The following is a 5,656-nucleotide window of genomic DNA, read 5'->3' as shown; positions in this document are numbered from 1 at the left end:
ACACGGTCCCCATTCACCTTAAAGTCGCTTAAGTCGTTGTAATTACGTTTCGGGTTACTAAAAATGCTGCTTGGGGACTGTAAACTGTGGAGACGACCTGTGCAACAGTATTGCCTCTTTTAACCTTTCATCACGATGACTTATGGGGCAAGTCCTTTTTTGGAAGAACTAACCATTGGACCCAAAATTGTTTTCGTTTTTTACGAAAATAATTTATCTTAAGTGCAACCAATCAAATATGTGATATGATAAGCACTATTATTCGCATTTTCAGCACTATATATAGTCGTGAATTACGTTAGAAAGTCAGAATGCTGTTCAACATGAAAAGTTGTATTTGTATCCTACTGGTATTGGCGCTAGTTGGCCTGTCAATGGCTGACATAGAGTGCTATCATACCGATTTGAATATAAATACATGTAAAAAACCTTACTGTGATTGGTGGTGGGGTTCGTGTCCTGAAGGATATGAAAGATGGTAAGCTACTTTTGTATTTTTCTCTATGAATGATTACCGGTAGCTAATTGTGCTTTAAGAAAGTAGTAATGGCTCTTTATTTCTCGATTTATGGGATTTAAGCGTTATTCACATCTCTCATCTCTCACTTGCCTCATCTGTACTTCTGTAACATTCGCAATATAGATGTTTTTATTTCATTTTCAAACTTACATTAAGACCTATTAATTTATATTTATGTTATGTTTCAGCCACTGGAATCCAGTGAACTGGTGCAGATTCTTTTACCATACCTGCTGCATAACAAAATAAATTCACGATGGTGTTGCTTCTACATTAATTCATTCAATTATTTCCAAAAAATGTATTTTATTCCGACAAAACTTATGTTTTTTTGTTTATTTATTTATTTATTATCCCTCATTTGTTCTGGGCCCTCAACAGGCTTGCGCCCAATTACAGAGTGACCCGCATAATGCTTTTTAGAGGTGCACATTTAATGTTATTTTTTGTTGTTATTATTTAATGAATGGGACGTCATAATAGATACATATGAACGCAAGCAAGTTTATGACGTTTCATTCGTTTAATTTTTGATTCTGCACATTTTTGTTTGAACTACTCTTAATATAGTATTAGAAAGGCCATGTACAAAATTTAAAGTTCTTAGCGACAATTTAACAAATATGGCCGTTGCACAGCGATTTTAAAGGAAAGTAAGGCGCACTTTTTCATATATATTTTTTTCTGAAGTGATCGTTCTGAAATTGTTACCGAAAAAATTTTGATTGCATCATCGGTCATCTTTACAATGGCGTCTGATTGAACCACTGAGTCTCCATTAGTCTGTAAAAAAATCAGGTTCATTCATCCAACCGTAACCTTGTTATAGCCGTAGAAAGTTCGTGAAAAACCGACCAAGAATTGTTTTTTACGGAGTTATCAAATGTTGGCGATTTTTTTAAATATTTTCTTAAGAGCTATTATCGACGTTTTCATTAGATATATAACTTACTTTTTTGAAAAACAACCTTTTAGAATTGGTACCGCAAGAAGTGCCCACAGCGCCTTAAGGTTTGGATTTAGAGAGTATAGGCAACTGGTGATGCACATGTAATTCAATGGGGCGTGCATTGCCTCTGAACTTCATTCACCATTCCATAAGCAAGGGGTGTATATGTCGGAAAAATATGCATTAGGTAGATAGATGTACAGAGCATAGTTTCCATACAATATAAACTGATATTTTGTCCATTAATATATGTTTAAAAAATCCAGAAAACATGCGTCAAAAGAGTTCATAGTTTAGGAATTAATTGCAAAAATTAGGGAGCATTTTAAGCAATACGGATGTATGGGATCGGTAGCGTGAATACTTATCTATATTTTGGCAATTCATGTGAAGCTCAAAAGTTTTCATAAAAAAAGTGGTGAATGAAGTTCTGAAAAATGGCATGTAAACTGGAGAAATGGAAATAAACTACGCAGCTGTGACTAATTCGCGGTCAAAAGTGTAGCTTCTTTCTCACAGAGGGTGCCACCAAGAGTTTTATGAAATCAGTAAAAAATACGATAAAGATATGAAATAGGTAAGCGCTTTTATCTTGCGATGGAGTTGTTCTTACTTTTTAACTAGGCTAGTACTAGTACTGTGTAATGGGGATAATAAAAGACCAAAAATTTACGAGCAAAAAAAAACTAGCAGGCTATGTAAGTTGCCTATGCTAAATCATTTAGCGATTCTCTTTCAAGGTTAAACGAGCGTGCGTGTAATAGAATTTGCTGACAGCAAGAAAAAGATCGTTCACTGGTATATTTTTATTTTGTCAACAAATAAAATACATATACTCAAACCTTATTTCCTCGGCTTCAGAACGCCGGCCTTACGTAGATAAGATAAGCGCTCACTTGTATAGCATCATAAATTACATGAAATCGGATACATTTTAATTCTTCATTTTTCTCTTTTCTAAACATTTAAAAAATTGATGGAGCGGGTTTGGTTATACAAGGGCGGAAACTAAATTTGGCCTCCACATATAAAATTATGAGGTTGGACAAGGAAAGATTTTATTAGAATAATAAACATAATTTTTGTTTTTCCATAATAAATATATTATTATACCTGGTGGTGACTTGAACAACGCACCATAGGAATTGCAATAGTAATTTTTTCATTTCTGATTATTGACTTCTCTAATTATTTTAGAGAGAAAGTCTATTTAGGTTTTTTGTAGAGAAAAAATCCATGCATACTATAGCTTTTAATTTTCTGAACTTTGAATCCAAGAAATTGGATAACTAAAAACTGGCGCTTTTAAGAAAATCAGTGGTGTCATGGCAATTTGAGATCAAACATGGCAAATGCAGGCGCTTTTTGTTTGATTTCCTAACTCCATGGAATTACCGACTTTAGAAACGCGACAGTTTTTAATTTTTAAATTTTTACTGATTCTGAATTTATAAAATACGAAACAAGAGTATGTACTGATTCGTTTATATAATTCGAGGTAAATCTTTCATTCACGCCTTTGACGCTTCCGACGAAGGCGACGACGGGCGACTTCAGCGCCCCCCAGACTTGGCGTCCAGGGCCTGGGCCCCCCTCGCCCCTCGCCCCTCCCCCTCGCACGGCCTTGCCTACCTATATGTATCTGTGATAATACCATCACAAAATTTTTTGATTAGGAGAGGGAGCACTTAACGAACTTTATTTATTTTATGTCAATGTCAACATAGTCCAGTCAAATTAGCTCCAAAAGTATTCTAAACTGGATGTTGGCATTTCACACAACGAAACCAAGTGTATTCTATGTAGTTCCCTGCCCGGAAGCTCCCGGAACATATTGCTATACACAAAAAAACCAAGAAAAAATGGAAAAATGCAGTTTTTTTCGCATTTGACTTCCAATTATCTCGTCAACTATTGCTCGAGCTCATAGAAATGAATTTGTTTAGAATCGAATTTTCAGTTGGTACAGAACCGTTCATTTTTAAATGTTATTGTTTTTTCTGGAAAAATACAAAAAAATTAATCCCAAAAATTAACATTTGTTTTTGTTGATACGCCCTTCTCGATGCTTTGTCTTTCAAACTGGATGACTCCCAGAGCGTTTTCAATATTTTTATGGATGGTGGAACCGTAAAACAACCTATTCCAACAATTGTCTGTTGTCCCGATGAGTTTTGCAAATCGACGGACTGTGGAATTAGAATTAGTTTAGTGGAGACCCCAGAAATAGAACAAAAAAGTAACTTTATAATAGGCCCTTGGCACTATGTTTAATAAAAATCATACCAACTGTATCTGATAGAAAAATCGATTCTAAACAAATCGTTCTCTTCATTTTTTCCGTAAGAGGAATAGTTAACGAGATACCTAATTAATTCAAATGCGAAAAAACGATATTTTCCCATTTTTCCTTCGTTTTCTTGTGTATAGCAATATGTTCCCGGAGTTTCCGGTCAGCTAGACTGTCATTTACGGATTCAGGGGATTTTTTTGCATATAATACACATGCATGGTTTCGTTGAATGAAGTGACAACACACTAAACCGGCAGACCCAGACAGTAATAGATACAAAACTATAAACCATCTCGAGGATCGCTATTAAAACTTTGCTTTGTGAAAATTTTCGTAGGTAATTGCACAAGTGCATCAAAATGCTCTTTTAACAAATTATGAAGTGTAACTTCAGCGCATTTTCCATAAATTGATCAATACTTCCCCAAACGCTATACCTATGTGCGCTACGTTTTTGATTACTAGACGCATATATGGTTAAAATTTTAAAGAAATATCTTCATAAATAAGGAAGTTGACACTTACTGCGCAGTTGATATTGCGCGTCCTGCGCAGTTGATATTGCGCGTCCTGCGCATGCACTTATTAATCTGTATTTACCTACAATGTGCAATATGTTTGCTTTTACTATAAGTATCTTTGGTTAAAATTTCAAAGAAATATCTCCATAAATAAGAAAGTTTGCATTGCGCACATCTGATTTTTACTATATGCGATATATTTGCCTTTACTACAAGTATCTGTCATTAAAATTTCAACAAAATATATTAATAAATAAAAAAGTTAACATTGCGCAGCATGCGCATGCGCAGTTCAATCGTCAAGATTTTCTTTGACTCAGGTGCCAGAGCGATACGCTACCGAATGCAAAAAGAACGAACTAAATATCTTGAAAACTGTAGGAGTAGTTAAGGCCTCGGACAGACGGACGGACAGAGAAAGTGGCTGCAGTAGCGCATCTAACTTCGTTGGAAAATGCGATAAAAATTATCAGGTTTATTTTGATGCACAAGTGTAATTCGGGGGAATATTTCCCGAATAAACATTACAAACTCACATTACCTACTTATAAAATTGTTAAGTGTATTCCTATGAAATGTGCAATTATCGCAGGGCTCTTTCGTTTTCTACAATGCAATTCCCGCTGTAATTGACCGATAATTGCACACCTCAAATGGGATTTATTACATATGAGGCAAATATTCATTCGAAAATTTGCTTACGTTTAGGTTTTCTTTATCCAAGTTAAATGAAGTTAAATTGCTGATTGCAAGATTTATTCCACAAACGGAGAGACAAGTAGGCAAGTCTGGCAGGTAGAGTACGTAGATATATAAACAAACACGGAAATTACACTTTTTTCGAGAATACGAAAAGTACCTAATTGCGAATATGAAGTGATATTTGCTTTGTATGTGTACCTGCAAAGATTATCAGCACTTCGCCCCAGATGTAAATTATGGGGATTTCTTGTAGGACAGCTTTCTAACAATAAAGTATCAATAATTCTTTCCCTAGACAATTTGCAAAACCATTCCAATAAAAGAAATCTATAGAAGAACCAACACATTGTTGTATGCGCTAATAGATGGAGCAAAATAGAGGGATAGCAGGTTTTTAAATAAGGGGACATTTGAAACAAAACTTAGCGTGCTTTTTCCCCTTAAGATTGGCCGTCTGTAGTATATGTTGTCTGTGGTAATACCTATGACCTGAGGCGGCGATCATTCTCGTTCAGTGGATTTCGAGCTAGCTCCCCTACTATGTGTGTTTAATAATCGGACCGCGATAAGAGTTGCATATTTTTCTATTTCTATATCTACTTAATAGCAGTTGGCGTTGGCAGTATGCAATTAAAGGAATTTGAACAGAGAAACATAGGCTACATTTCCCT

General features: G+C 35.2%; 1 long non-coding RNA gene across 1 annotated transcript; it reads left to right on the top strand.

Annotated features, from left to right (window-relative positions):
• The first annotated feature begins 322 nt into the window (after window positions 1–322).
• Window positions 323–858, top strand: LOC116178405. Its single transcript, XR_004146840.1, has 2 exons — window positions 323–478; window positions 709–858. It is a non-coding gene; the product is annotated as an uncharacterized LOC116178405 (long non-coding RNA).
• The last annotated feature ends 4,798 nt before the right edge of the window (window positions 859–5,656 follow it).

The sequence above is a fragment of the Photinus pyralis genome, unplaced genomic scaffold, assembly GCF_008802855.1.
Source record: "Photinus pyralis isolate 1611_PpyrPB1 unplaced genomic scaffold, Ppyr1.3 Ppyr1.4_LG8, whole genome shotgun sequence".
Lineage (NCBI taxonomy): Eukaryota > Metazoa > Arthropoda > Insecta > Coleoptera > Lampyridae > Photinus > Photinus pyralis.
The sequence above is the reverse complement of the archived record's forward strand: the minus strand, read 5'-3'. Positions and strand labels throughout refer to the sequence as shown.